General features: G+C 46.2%; 1 long non-coding RNA gene across 1 annotated transcript in view; it reads right to left on the bottom strand.

The window, feature by feature from the left end:
- Positions 1 to 14383, bottom strand: part of LOC142304402 (uncharacterized) — a 510057-nt gene that overhangs the window by 23021 nt on the left and 472653 nt on the right. The gene's annotated exons all lie outside the window — the stretch shown is intronic.

The raw sequence follows: 14383 nt of genomic DNA, 5'->3' as shown, positions 1-14383 counted from the left end.
TGCCATCCGGTCCTGCCAATTCCCGAACGCTGACTATCTGCCATCCCGTCAGTCCGTTCCATCTCTGATCCCTGTGGTGACCCGTCCTCTCGCTCCATCGGTTCCGGACTCTGCCTGACAACATCTCGGCCTCCGAACCTGAGCTCCGTCACCCGGACTACCATCAGTGACTCCGTGGTCCCAGGGACTTCTCCATTCCACTCTTGTGCACGGACTGTCCTGCTACCCGTAGTGCTCCGGCTACCGGACCCCTTGCCTTCATCAAGGAGTTCGGCCCAGTGGATCCACCTCCTGGGTCTGCCCGTCCACCTGGCCCTAACACAATTGTATAGACAAGTAATATCAGAGCACACAGAAAATAATAGAATGTGAAATAAATCTATCTCTGGGAGGGAAAGGTGAATGTTCAAGAAAAAAAAACACAAAAGTGCTGAAAAACAAATAAACAAGCAGAATACTGCTGAACATACACTGATGTACAAAATAGACCCTTCTTAAACAGATTAAATAACACCAAAAGAGAAGGAGGTTTATTTCAAAGGAGACCGAAAGGTCTATGCTGGTGTGAATTTCCACAGGGATGATAACGGTGATCCTGGGAGAAAAAGGTAAGATGACTGGAATAAGAACAAACAGGACTTAGAAAAAAAAAAATTCAATCAAAGACAGAGATTGGCAGTTAAAAGGGTTAATGTATAAAGTCCCTGCTGCCACACAAAAAACTTTTGACAATACATATACACTCACCAAATTTGGTAAATTGTGGGGCCAGCAGAACAGTTACAAAGGAAATTGTTTCCAAAAAAAAAAGACAAGGAGAAAGCAATGAGCATAAAGGGTAACACCAAGAAGGTGAACCAAGTTGAAATCCAGCTATAGAAAGACAACCAGGATAATACCTACGGAAATGCGTTTGATCGAATAAAAGACAACCAGGAAGCAAAAGAAGTACCCCTACGCGCGTTTCGTGTCTAACGTCTTTTGGCTTCCTGGTTGTCTTTTTTTTATTCGAGCACACGCATTTCCGTAGGTATTATCCTGGTTGTCTTTCTATAGCTGGATTTCAACTTGGTTCACCTTCTTGGTGTTACCCTTTATGCTCATTGCTTTCTCCTTGTCTTTCTTTTTTGGAAACAATTTCCTTTGTAACTGTTCTGCTGGCCCCACAATTTACCAAATTTGGTGAGTGTATATGTATTGTCAAAAGTTTTTTGTGTGGCAGCAGGGACTTTATACATTAACCCTTTTAACTGCCAATCTCTGTCTTTGATTGAAATTTTTTTTTTCTAAGTCCTGTTTGTTCTTATTCCAGTCATCTTACCTTTTTCTCCCAGGATCACCGTTATTATCCCTGTGGAAATTCACACCAGCATAGACCTTTCGGTCTCCTTTGAAATAAACCTCCTTCTCTTTTGGTATTATTTAATCTCTTTAAGGAGGGTCTATTTTGTACATCAGTGTATGTTCAGCAGTATTCTGCTTGTTTATTTGTTTTCCAGCACTTTTGTGCGTTTTTTTTCTTGAACATTCACCTTTCCCTCCCAGAGATAGATTTATTTCACATTCTATTATTTTCTGTGTGCTCTGATATTACTTGTCTATACAATTGTATCTGTGTTTTCTACATTTTTGACAACATCGATCCTCTGTCAGTGTACCCTTCTTTTTAAATTCCTGTTTTTATCAACCTCAGCATCAGCATCAGCGTCAGCACCAGCCACCGCCTCAGCATCAGTGTCAGCATCAGCATCAGCACCAGCCTCAGCCTCACCATCAGTGTCAGCATCAGCGTGAGCACCAGCCTCAGCATCGGCGTCAGCACCAGCCTCAGCCTCAGCATCAGCGTCAGCACCAGCATCAGCGTCAGCATCAGCATCGCAGCACCAGCCACAGCCTCAGCATCAGACTCAGCATCAGCATCTGTGTCAGCACCAGCCTCAGCCTCAGCATCAGCGTCAGCACCAACCACAGCCTCAGCATCAGCATCAGCACCAGCCACAGCATCAGCATCAGCGTCAGCCTCAGCCTCAGCGTCAGCGTCAGCACCAGCCTCAGCATCAGCATCAGCACCAGCATCAGCGTCAGCATCAGCATTAGCATCACAGCACAAGCTACAGCCTCAGCATCAGACTCAGAATCAGCATCAGAGTCAGTACCAGCCACAGCCTCAGCATCAATGTCAGCATCAGCATCAGCATCAGCATCAGCATCAGCCATGTGTCTTATTTCACACACATATATAGCTTGGTCCCTTGCTTCCCATACAGAGCAAGTTTTTAACTGCAGGTGAGGTTACACATAGGTTAGGGACCCCAAAAATAGAGATTACCTTGGCGTTTGGTTTTGGGGCTCCTTTGCATTGATCAATACAATGGCTAAATATCTCTCATTCCTATTTTTCATAGCAGTTATGCAGATACCATTTTCACATTTTTCACTTATTTCACATAGTCCATTGTATTTTTCAGTCTAGTATTCCTATAGCAGTTATGCTTTTCATTATTCCCCTATACATTGTGACTGGTGTGCAACTCTTTATCCTATTGTTTAGTTGTATATTTTTGAGTCTTGCACCCTTTTCACACCATTGGTGTTCCAGACATTCATTCTTTAGTTAGTATGCACTTTTTGTCTGAGAACCCTGCCCCACCCATAGCCATGTGTCTTATTTTACACACATATATAGCTTGGTCCCTTGCTTCCCATACAGAGCAAGTTTTTAACTGCAGGTGAGGTTACATATAGGTTAGGGACCCCAAAAATAGAGATTACCTTGGCGTTTGGTTTTGGGGCTCCTTTGCATTGATCAATACAATGGCTAAATATCTCTCATTCCTATTTTTCATAGCAGTTATGCAGATACCATTTTCACATTTTTCACTTATTTCACATAGTCCATTGTATTTTTCAGTCTAGTATTCCTATAGCAGTTATGCTTTTCATTATTCCCCTATACATTGTGACTGGTGTGCAACTCTTTATCCTATTGTTTAGTTGTATATTTTTGAGTCTTGCACCCTGTTCACACCATTGGTGTTCCAGACATTCATTCTTTAGTTAGCATCAGCATCAGCGTCACCACCAGCCACAGCATCAGCATCAGTGTCAGCATCAGCGTCAACACCAGCCTCAGCCTCACCATCAGCGTTAGCATCAGCGTCAGCACCAGCCTCAGCATCGGCGTCAGCACCAGCCTCAGCCTCAGCATCAGTGTCAGCACCAGCATCAGCGTCAGCATCAGCATCACAGCACCAGCCACAGCCTCAGCATCAGACTCAGCATCAGCACCAGCCACAGCCTCAGCATCAACCTCAGCATCAGCATCTGTGTCAGCACCAGCCACAGCCTCAGCATCAGTGTCAGCATCAGTGTCAGCACCAGCCTCTGCCTCAGCCTCAGCATCAGCGTCAACACCAATCACAGCCTCAACATCAGCGTCAGCACCAGCCACAGCATCAGCATCAGCGTCAGCCTCAGCCTCAGCGTCAGTGTCAGCATCAGCCTCAGCATCAGACTCAGAATCAGCATCAGCACCAGCCACAGCCTCAGCATCAACCTCAGCATCAGTGTCAGAATCAGCCACAGCCTCAGCATCAGTGTCAGCGTCAACACCAGCCTCAGCCTCAGCCTCAGCATCAGCGTCAGTGTCAGCACCAGCCACAGCCTAAGCATCAGCATTAGCGTCAGTGTCAGCACCAGCCTCAGCCTCAGCATCAGCGTCAGTGTCAGCACCAGCCACAGCCTCAGCATCAGCGTCAGCACCAGCCTCAGCCTCAACCTCAGCATCAGCGTCAGCATCAGCGTCAGCATCAGCGTCAGCACCAGCCACAACATCAGCGTCAGCATCAGCACCAGCCTCAGCCTCAGCCTCAGCATCAGCCACAGCCTCAGCATCAGCGTCAGCATTAGCATCAGCGTCAGCATCAACATCAGCTTCAGCATCAGCCTCAGCATTAGGCTCAGCATCATCCTCAGCATCGTCAGCACCAGCATCGGCATTAGTGTCAGCAACAGCCTCAGCATTAGTGTCAGTCAGTATCAGCATAAGTGTTAGCACTGCTCTGCACAGCAGAAACATCACTACATCATGACAGTGACAGGTGTCATCAGCTGACCCTCATCTTTCATGACAACTCATCTGCACCCCAAGAACACATCACGGGGCAAGTGATTGGGGTGGGAAATGACACATGTCAACGTGCATTAAATCTCACTGTCAGAGATTCATAGTCGGATTCAAGTGGTTAACAGGAGTGGTTAAATCTGCTCTCACCTGTTAGCTGCAAATGTTGGCTGATGAGCTGACGTCAGAGAAATATACAGGCATGCTTCATGAGCAAACATTAACCCCTTTACCCTGAGTGATTTTCCGTTTTTCCGTTTGTTTGTTTTTTTGTGTTAATCTTGCCATTTAAGGGCTTATTTTTTGTGGGACAAGTGGTACTTTTAAATAAAACCATGAGTTTTACAATACACTGTACTGGAAAATGGCAAACAAAAATTCCAAGTGCTGAAAAAGTGCAAAAAAAATTACAATTGCACAATTGTTTTTGGGGTATTTTATTCATCGTGTTCACTGTATGGTAACACTAATGTGTCAGTGTGATGACCTAGGTCGGTACGAGTTCGTAGACACCAAACATGTATAGGTTTACTTTTAGCTAAGGGGGTTAAAAAAAATCAGAAGTTTGTCCAAAAAAAGTAGCGGATCTGACTCGCCCGCCCCAGGGCCTTAGGTGACTCGGTGTCGGGCCGGACTAGTCCAGGGTAGTCAGTGGTGGCGGGGCCCGACTCCGTGACCCTGGCGGAGTCAATTAATGTGGCAGATGGGGGAGATAATGATGGGAGTTATAGTTTATTGAAATTCGTGACGCCACCTGTGGAATTGTGCGGCTATGGAGCCGCAGCTGCTGGAAGGGACCTCCGGGGCTAATGTTATGGCAGCTGAGGTGTTTCTTACATAGTTACATAGTTACTTAGGTTGAAAAAAGACCTAGGTCCATCTAGTTCACTCTTCCTCCACCAGTTCTACATTTAGTCACTAAGTCATTTATAACCAACAATGTTTTGTACTGAGGAAATCATCCAGCCCTTTTTTAAAAGCTGTTATAGTATCTGCCATTACTACCTCTTGTGGTAGTGTATTCCACAGTCTGACCGCTCTAACTGTAAAGAACCCTTTCCTATTTAGCTGTCGGAATCGCTTTTCTTCCACTCGCAGTGAGTGCCCCCTGGTCCTTAGTACTGTCTTTGGAAGGAATAAGTCATGTGCCAGTCCTTTATATTGACCACACATGTATTTATACATATAAATGAGATCTCCTCTGAGACGTCTTTTTTCTAAGCTAAACATATCTAACTTTTTCAACCTGTCATCATATGGGAGGCCTTCCATTCCTTGTAATAGTCTAGTTGCCGCCTTTGAACTGACTCTAACTTCTGAATGTCCTTTTTAAAATGTGGAGCCCAAAACTGGATCCCGTATTCCAGATGTGGCCTTACAAGTGATTTATAGAGGGGTAACAATACGTTGGGATCACGGGATCTAATCTCTCTTTTTATACACCCTAGAATCTTGTTGGCTTTAGCAGCTGCTGCCTGACATTGAGAGCTGCTGCTCAGCTTATTTGTAATGAGAATACCCAAGCCCTTCTCCTGTTCTGTAGTCCCGAGTTTACTTCCATTTAATGTATACGCAGCTATAGGATTACTCCGTCCTAGGTGCATTACTTTACATTTATCAACATTAAATCTCATTTGCCAAGTATCTGCCCATTCTGACATCTTATCCAGATCTTTTTGTAATATTATACTATCAAGGTCAGTTTTTAATATCCTACATAGTTTGGTGTCATCGGCAAAGACTGACACTTTACTATCAATCCCATCCACAAGGTCATTAATAAAGAGAGTAAAAAGAATCGGTCCAAGTACAGATCCCTGCGGCCCCCCACTGCTCCCAGTACAGATCCTTGCGGCCCCCACTGCTCCCAGCACAGATCCCTGCGGCCCCCACTGCTCCCAGTACAGATCCCTGCGGCCCCCACTGCTCCCAGTACAGATCCCTGCGGCCCCCACTGTTCCCAGTACAGATCCCTGCGGCACCCGACTGCTGACTATGGCCCATTTAGAGAATGTACCATTTATGACTACTCTGTGTTTCCTATCTTTTAGCCAATTCCTTACCCAGTTGCATATTGTGTCCCCTAGTCCTTGCTTCTGGAGCTTTAGTATAAGGCTATTATGTGGTACAGTATAAAATGCCTTTGCAAAGTCCAAATAAATCCCATCAGCTGCATTACCAATATCCAGGTTTGCACTTACCCCCTCATAGAACCCCAACAGATTGGTTAGACACGACTTATCTTTCATGAATCCATGCTGTTTGTCAGTTATCATATTATTTTCTGCAATATATTTTTTCATGTCATCCTTTAAAATGCCCTCAAAAACTTTGCATACTACTGATGTCAGGCTTACTGGACGGTAGTTGCCTGGATCTACCCTCTTACCTTTCTTAAATATCGGTACCACATCAGCAATCCTCCAATCCTGAGGCACCAACCCTGTTACAAGCGAGTCTAAAAAGATGAGATACACAGGTGCTCCCCACAGGTGGAGCGGGTACCCCGAGGCAACCTTTGTAAAAGTCTATGGTGTTTGTAGATGAGTTGCAGGGCCGACATGGCAGTGGAAAGGAACAGACAAAGACAATGATTTATTTTACCTTCTCCTTTACTTGTCCTCAGTCGGTGACCTCCAGGGAGTCTGTTACAGTTGGTAGCGGTGATCCGGTAGCCTGGAAGCAGTCAGTGAACTCTCACTGGCCAGGTAAGTAATGAGGCCTGCTCCCTACATTCTGTCTAGGTGGGCAGGGTCTCGCTGCTTCAGCAATGCTGAGACCTGTTCTGTTGCTCTCTGAGGTAATTTATTACCTCCCCCGTATGGCGGGCTGCATGGACTGTCACAGGTGACGCTCTTCCTATCCTGGCTCCAAGTCCTGGCTCCACAGCTGCGCCTCCGGGTGTGGGATGGACGGAGACCTGCAGTCCTCTTGTCCTCTGGATATGACCACCGGTACTCGAGTGGCCCCGAACTCCGGTATTCGGTTTTTCAGCAAAGACGTCGGGGTGGGCTGGCTGCGCTCCACTCCCCAATGTTCTTCTTCTCTTTGCCTTGCTGTGGACTGTGTTTTTCCTGGGCTCCCAGCTCACACACCACACTACTAGAGTTCCTTCCTCATTGAACTCTCCTCACAGACTGACTGACTCCTCCCCCAGGTCAGAGCTTAGGTACTCTCCCTGGAACTCCAGGTTCAGAGCTCTCTCTGCTGGCCCAGGGGAGAAACTGTGTTGGATGATGGTACTTACTGGTCAATGGACTTCCCCAACTACCCCCAGGCTCAGCATTAACCCTTTTGAGGAGGGCAACACTGCTGTGGCAACCAGACCGCTGGGGCGCCACAGATCCACCCATGCCTGACAGCTGCATATATCAGCTGTTCAAATCAGCTGAAATGTTCAGGACTCACCGCCAGCTCACCGCAGCAGCCAGCAGTGATTATAATGACATTAGCCATTACTGTACGTATCCAGTACTTCCAGTGTCTTAAAGAGGTTAAAAGGAAAGACACGAACTTCAATGTACCAGTATATCTAAGGTAGTGAAAGTGTTAAAGGCTTCCACCCATGTCGGACATTTCCACTCATCCAGGTTCCATACCTATATTGGGTTTTAGGGTCCCTGAGTGGCTGCAGCATTGAAATTGAGAATTAATAGCAAAGAATTCCAACACTCACTTTTCAGGAGGTAAAGAGCAGGTAAAAACACTTGTTAGCATTTACCTTAAGGTTAGAATCACATCAGCATAGAAACAAAATCAGTAGTTTTTTCTCCAGAAAGGTTGGATGATTTTTTTTCTGCATTTTTATACGCATGCCGTCCACGTGCAAAGCATTTTTTCAGCAGCTTTAATTACACTATGTAACATGATTTTTGTTCCCCGGGAATAAATGTAATTTCTTAATTGGTTATATCATAAATACATGGAAAAATGTATTAGCCTGCAAAAACTTTGATTTTGTGGTCAGGGCATCAAAAATTTTCTTCGGAGTGCGCTGATGCCCCACTTGTGGTCAGAAACCTCTGTTTGGACAAATAGGAGGACTAGGAACAGAAGACGCAATATTTGAATTTTGGAACACAAATGTGTCTGAAGTAGATTGCGGGCACCATGTTGCATTTGCCGGACCCTGACGTAACTAGACAGCAGAATTTGATAATATTAGGCCATCATATTTAAAATTTTAATTTTTTGTGACAAAAATATTGCTTTAGCGCCAAATTTCTCCATTTTTAAAGTGATAACGCCAAAAGTGGAACCCGGGGTTTGTTACCCACTTTCTTATCAGTGTGGTGATGCCCCATATGTAGTCAGAAACCTCTGTTTGGACAAATGAGAAGGCTCAGAACGGAAGGAGAAATATTTGAAATTTGGAAATCAAAATTGGCTGAAAAAGATTTCCGGTACCATATTGTTACCATGTTGTAGGGCCCCTAAGCTACCTAAACAACAGAAAACCCCTTTAAGTGACCCCATTTTGGCAACTGGACCCCTCAAGGAATTTATCTAGATGTTGGCTGAGAGCTTTGAACCCCCGGGGAATTTACAGAATTTTATAACGTTGAACCATGAAAATAAAAAATAAATTTTTTTACCACAAAATTCTTACTTCAACCAGGTAGCTTTTTTTCTACAAGGGTAACAGGAAAAAATGCACCATACAATTTATTGTGCAATTTCTCCTCAGTACCTCAAATGTGGTGGAAATCAAGTATTTGGGTGCACGGCATGGCTCGGAAGGCAAGGAGCACCAAATGAATTTTGGAAAAGATGTAATAAATAAATTGCAGGCACTATGTCGCATTTGCAGGGCTCCTCGGGTACCTTTACAGCAGAAATCCCCACAAGTGACCCAATTTTGGAAAGTAGACCCCTCAAGGATTTTATTTGGTGGTGTAGATCACATTTTTAATCCACAGGTACTTCACTAAAATATTTTTGTAGCACCAAATTTCTCACTTTTAGGCTATGTGCCCATGATCCGGGTTCAGGCAGCTGTGGACTTCAGCTCTATTCTCTTTAAGGAGAATACTCTCGTCTCCACAGCATAAATTGACATGCTCAAGAAGCCACTTCGCAGGTCAGTTTATACTGTGGAGAAAAGAAGCACAGTGGGCAGGATATTTCTAAAAATTCTTCCACTGTACTTGTACTGCAGAAAACAAAATGATGGATGCAGCAATAACACTCTGCGTCCAAAATGCTGCAAACCCTGATTGTAAGCAGACAGCCTTAAAAGCTAGGATGGATGGATGGATCGAGAGATGTCAAACATATACAGTATATAATGTCCCACCTCTCTAGATACCTAAGCTGGCAGTCTTTAGTGACTTTCATGTGGCACTAAAGGGTGTTTAGACTTGTATTTAGCAAAAAAAAAATTAACAAAACAACGTTGGGTCCCCCCATTTTTGATAGCCAGCTAGGGTAAAGCAGACGCCTGCAGCCTTCAAACCACAGCTTACAGCTTTACCTTGGCAGGTGATTCAAAACGGATGGCACTCCAGTCTGTTTTTTTTTAATTATTTAGAAATAAATAATAAAAAAAAAACATGAGGTCCCCCAAATTGGATTACCAGCCAAGGTAAAGTGGACAGCTGTCGTCTGGCATTCTCAGGGTAGGAAGAGACATGGTTATTTTGCTCTTCCCAGCCTAAGAATAGCAGGCCGCAGCCATCCCAAAAGTGGCGCATCCATTAGACGTGCCAATCCTGGCACTTCGTCCTGGCTCATGCAGTTGCCCTGGTGTGGTGGCAAATGGGGTAATATATGGGGTTGATATCAGCTGTTATGTCACCTGGCATCAAGTACAGCAATTAGTGATATCATATCATCAGTCAGATCCCTGAGATTACTAACTATCGCTAATAAAAAATAAAGACAAAGCAAAATTTTATTTGAAAAAACACTCCCCAACACAATCCATATTTCACCAATTTGAAAATAAAAACAAAAAAGCCAGTCTGTATTAATCCATTTTGGAGCTTCCTCAACGATTCTGGACCGTCCACAATATTGGGGCATGTGTGGCACCCCTGATCTGGTCAGGCACCACTGAGTACTGCACCCATGCTGGGACAGTGCTTCCAGGTAATTCCAAAGGCCAAAAAGAGGTATGTACGCACAGACACATAGCAACCAGGTCTCCCACACTATTAGACGGGACTCTTGGGCAGTCCCTAAAGGGGTCTGGCCTTCAATTCTTGTCAAGGGGTGTAGTGGAGGGGCTGGAAGCTAAGCTGCAGAGGCTGTCAGGAAAGAAGTGGAGCGAGCCAGTCTGGAAGCAGTGAGCGGCGGCTGCTAGGAGATGCAGACGCGCGCACAAGCTAGTCAGACCCTGCACGTGAAGGAGCCATTAGCGGGGGAGAACGGTTACCAGGCAGTTAGTCAGAAAGACACCTAGAGAGAGGCAGTCGAGTACGGGGACTGCTGGTGACTAGGCACGCACTGGGAACAGGTCCCTAGAGTAGACGTCCATTTATTGATCTGCTAAACCTGCCCGTGAGGGGACTAGAGATATCTCACCAACCATACAGAGTCCGAGCCTCAGCAGTAGCGCAGGGACCTTTAAGGGAACAGAGCTTGACGCCATCTCACCTGGTCCATGCTGCCGGCAAACGGGCCAAAAAGGGAGAAAAGGCAGTAGCGACTCCCTGGATAGACCCCACGGTAGTTCAAGTCAGGGGTTATCCGAACAAAGAAGTTCTAGGAAGGTGAGCTAATGGTTACCCCAGATCGGCCTGAAGGAGTTCCTATTTCCACCTGGTTTGTCTCAGCATCGCCTTGGTTACCTCACGATAACAGCAAAAGTGAGTAAAAACAAGTTGAAAGACTTTCTGGACTGAGCCTGAGTTATTCTGAGACCTGTTGTTCTACACACCCGAGCCCCTGGGGCCAGCCTCACTCACGGGAGGCCACACCATCCGACTACAGACTCCATCAGCCCCACACGCTCGTTAAAATTGCAGTGGCGGTCACCCATATCCCTGACCGCAAACCGTGAGTAGCGTCACGTATACATACAAAACCGACATACCTGTTGCCAGAAATACCAAAAGAAGACCCTGTGGCTTCCCTGAAGGTGGAATGATGTCCCTGGGATGATTACTACAGGTGGGCTTCCCACATGCTCAACGAATGCTTCCCCCATTTTCTGAAAGTGCAGCACTGCATGTGAGCAGTGTGGATGCAGTGACCTGAGAATACTTTATTTACACTGCCCCGGTCCAACCGAGGGCAGAGTGACCTGCAGTAAGCTCAGTGTATCTGCTTGCAAGGAGCTGGCTGACAGCTGCTGTCATCGGATTCAACCACATCTTTTCAGAAGGAGGAGGAGGGATCTCAGGGGTTCATTGCTGCAAAAAGAAATAGGGAGCGAAGTGGGTGATGATGGGTGACGTTTGGGGACAGAGGGTGACTTGGCTGGACCTGGGGATGAGTTTTATGTCGCATGTGACATGACAACGCATAACATTATTATTGCGACAGAAATCAGAAGAGAAGGATGAATGCAGCATGTGCACCGCAATCTTAGATCATCGGGAGGGGGAAGGGGATGGTAACCAGGTGTGGGGGAGCACTTTGGCCACATCGTGGGACCAGGGGAGGAGATTTATCTCCTATCTAACATGTTTGATCATGGCAGGTGGGAGAGATATCATTTTTTACCGGCGCTGTCATTTACTGTAACGTGACAATCTTGATATGGTGTATACCAATGATCACATGACCAGGGACCAAAAAAATCACCCCAAATCATGATATCCAGGGTCTCAGCTACCCCGCAGTAGCTGAAAGCGTAGACATTTTCCGACTATTAACTTTTTTCTTCCCACCGTTTATAAACGCCTGATCAGAATAAGTACCCTTTTCTGCCGCCGTTTATTTCCGTAAGTCTATCATTTTGGGGTGAAGAAAAACTACAAATGTTTGGGTTTAGGTTCATAAGAAAAAGAAAATACAATATATTTCAAACCGTTAGCATATTTCAATCAAAATACCAATAGAAAGAGGAAAAGGGACCTAGAAATGATTACTTTTGCGAGAATATCAAGAGTATGTCAGTTCACGTTCACGCATTGATCCCCCATGTAGTCCCAATCATGTTTGAATTGCAGTTTCACAAGTAGCAACATTCAGAATGCAGGATATCTTGCTGAAAGCGCTCTCCTTGCTCCTCTGAAGAGGCTCCTATGTTGTGTTTGAGTCTATCAAGATAGGCATCAAGGATATAGACTTTTAGAGACCTCGTGCAGCACATATCGATAAAGGTTTTCACCAGATTCTCAACCGATGCAACTGTGTCAGGCGGGGGCACGCAGACCACGGCAGGGGAGGCTACTCGAGGTGCTCGGATCTGGGATCGTGGCTGTGGCTCGAGGGGCAGCCGGTTTGGGGTTCGCGCAGCAGTCCGACGCCCACAACTGTAATAAAGGGGGGTATTTACAGGGGAAAAGTTTGTCAGTGATGCCACCCATGGGTTGTGGTGATTTGTTGGTAACACCGCCGCTGCCTTTGTGTGGGTCGCCCGGGGCTGATGGAGTGGGGCAGCAGGATGGTATCCCCTCCACGGGTAGGGGAGGTGTAGTCCCAGTGCCCAGGTGCAGGTGGTGTGCACTGCTGGGGTGCCGTCTGTAGGTTAGACCAGATGACACCGGTGTACTCACTGTTTAGAAATAAACCACACAAGTCCAGGTAGTAAACAAAGTGCCGGATACCGGTAGCCTCCGGAGGGGTGTGCTCGAGTCCCACACACCGGTTGACAGGACAGGGGCCCTTCCTCCTGCACTTCTGTATTTTGTCTCCTGTGTTGACTAGTCCACATGAAACAGGGTAAGTCTGCTCCTGGTGTCTTTGCTGTGGGAGCTGTGGCCCGCGAGATCTGACCCTTGGGATTTTTGCAGGCACTTGCAGACACCCTATCCCCTGTGCTGGGCTTCCATCTCGCTCTCTGGGCTTACTGGTGGGACAAGATATGGAATCTTGTCCCCTGCTGGTTAATTGACAAGGGGCTTGAAGCTGTCCTCGCCCTAGGGTCCAGGCACCCCGACTGTGCACGGCCTCCGGACCAGATTCCCGCTGTCGGCACCGGTGGGCTCCAACCCTGCCCCGGTCCACTTAAGGTCTCCCGTGACCGGATCTCCGTCGCCTATGGCCCTGCTCTGCCATCTGCCACCTAGTCAGTAGTCTGGTATTCCAGGGGCTCCGACCCCTGACCACCCCGTCACTTCACTCCTCTCACTTCTACTGTCAGCACTGAACTCCTTCACTGTCTGACTCAGACTGAGATTCCACACTAACTGACTTATTCCCTCCCCTGTCACCTCAGAACCCCTAGGTGGGCGTCACCATCTGCCTGGTCCTGCCCAGTGGTGTGTCCCTGTTGGCCTTGGGGGGGTGTCTAGGGTTTTATGGCTGGTGTTGGTACCTGTGTGGGATGTGTTGGTGGGCAAGGAAGAGAGAGTCCTGCATCAGTAGGACGGATGCAGTCTCCAGTGACAACCTGGTTTTGCCAGAGCGTCACACAACATACTGTAGTTTTCAGCTTTATGACTTCAAAGGAAGCCTATAACAACATAAAACTGATCCATGCTTATTTGCCTTTTTTATTTTATGATGTTGAGTAACTCTTGACACTTTATAACTTGATTTGAGGGCCAGCGTATACTTTTGCTTTGAATGCTTTGGGAAGAAATCTTGTAGATACTTGAACGCCCCCGATTCCTAGTCCAAAACTGTGACTAATTGTTTCATTAGGCCTAGTCTGATGTGCAAAGGTGGCATTAGCGCTTTCCATTGTCTACAAGTGGCTCCCATTTAAGGTTTCTCACAGGAAACGCTGTACATTCAGGCCAATGTTGTCTATGGTAGTGTGCTGTAGTGTCCCTGCAATCCCAAACACAAAGAAAGCATGCAAACGTAGTATACACTACTAGAAGACCCATTCAGAATGCAAGCGTTTCAAAATCTCCAAATACATCCCATCCATATTCCTCTTATTTGGATGCATTTAAAAATCTCTTCACATTTTCATAGTCTTCTTCAAGCTTTGCTGAATGGGCAAAGGGAAGAGAAGGAGACTTATTACCATTATGGAGTAATGCTTTGAACCTTGTAAAGTCTGGAATCCTGAAGTCCTGGACATCGTTCATACTCTGGTTACCATGAAAGGAGAAAACCAATCTTATCAGACTAATGAAACAGACAGTGATGTGCGGTTCACATGAACAATGACATTAGAATATAGTGAGTTTATTATTG

This window comes from Anomaloglossus baeobatrachus, chromosome 4 (assembly GCF_048569485.1).
Source record: "Anomaloglossus baeobatrachus isolate aAnoBae1 chromosome 4, aAnoBae1.hap1, whole genome shotgun sequence".
In the NCBI taxonomy this organism is placed as follows: Eukaryota; Metazoa; Chordata; class Amphibia; order Anura; family Aromobatidae; genus Anomaloglossus; species Anomaloglossus baeobatrachus.
The sequence above is the reverse complement of the archived record's forward strand: the minus strand, read 5'-3'. Positions and strand labels throughout refer to the sequence as shown.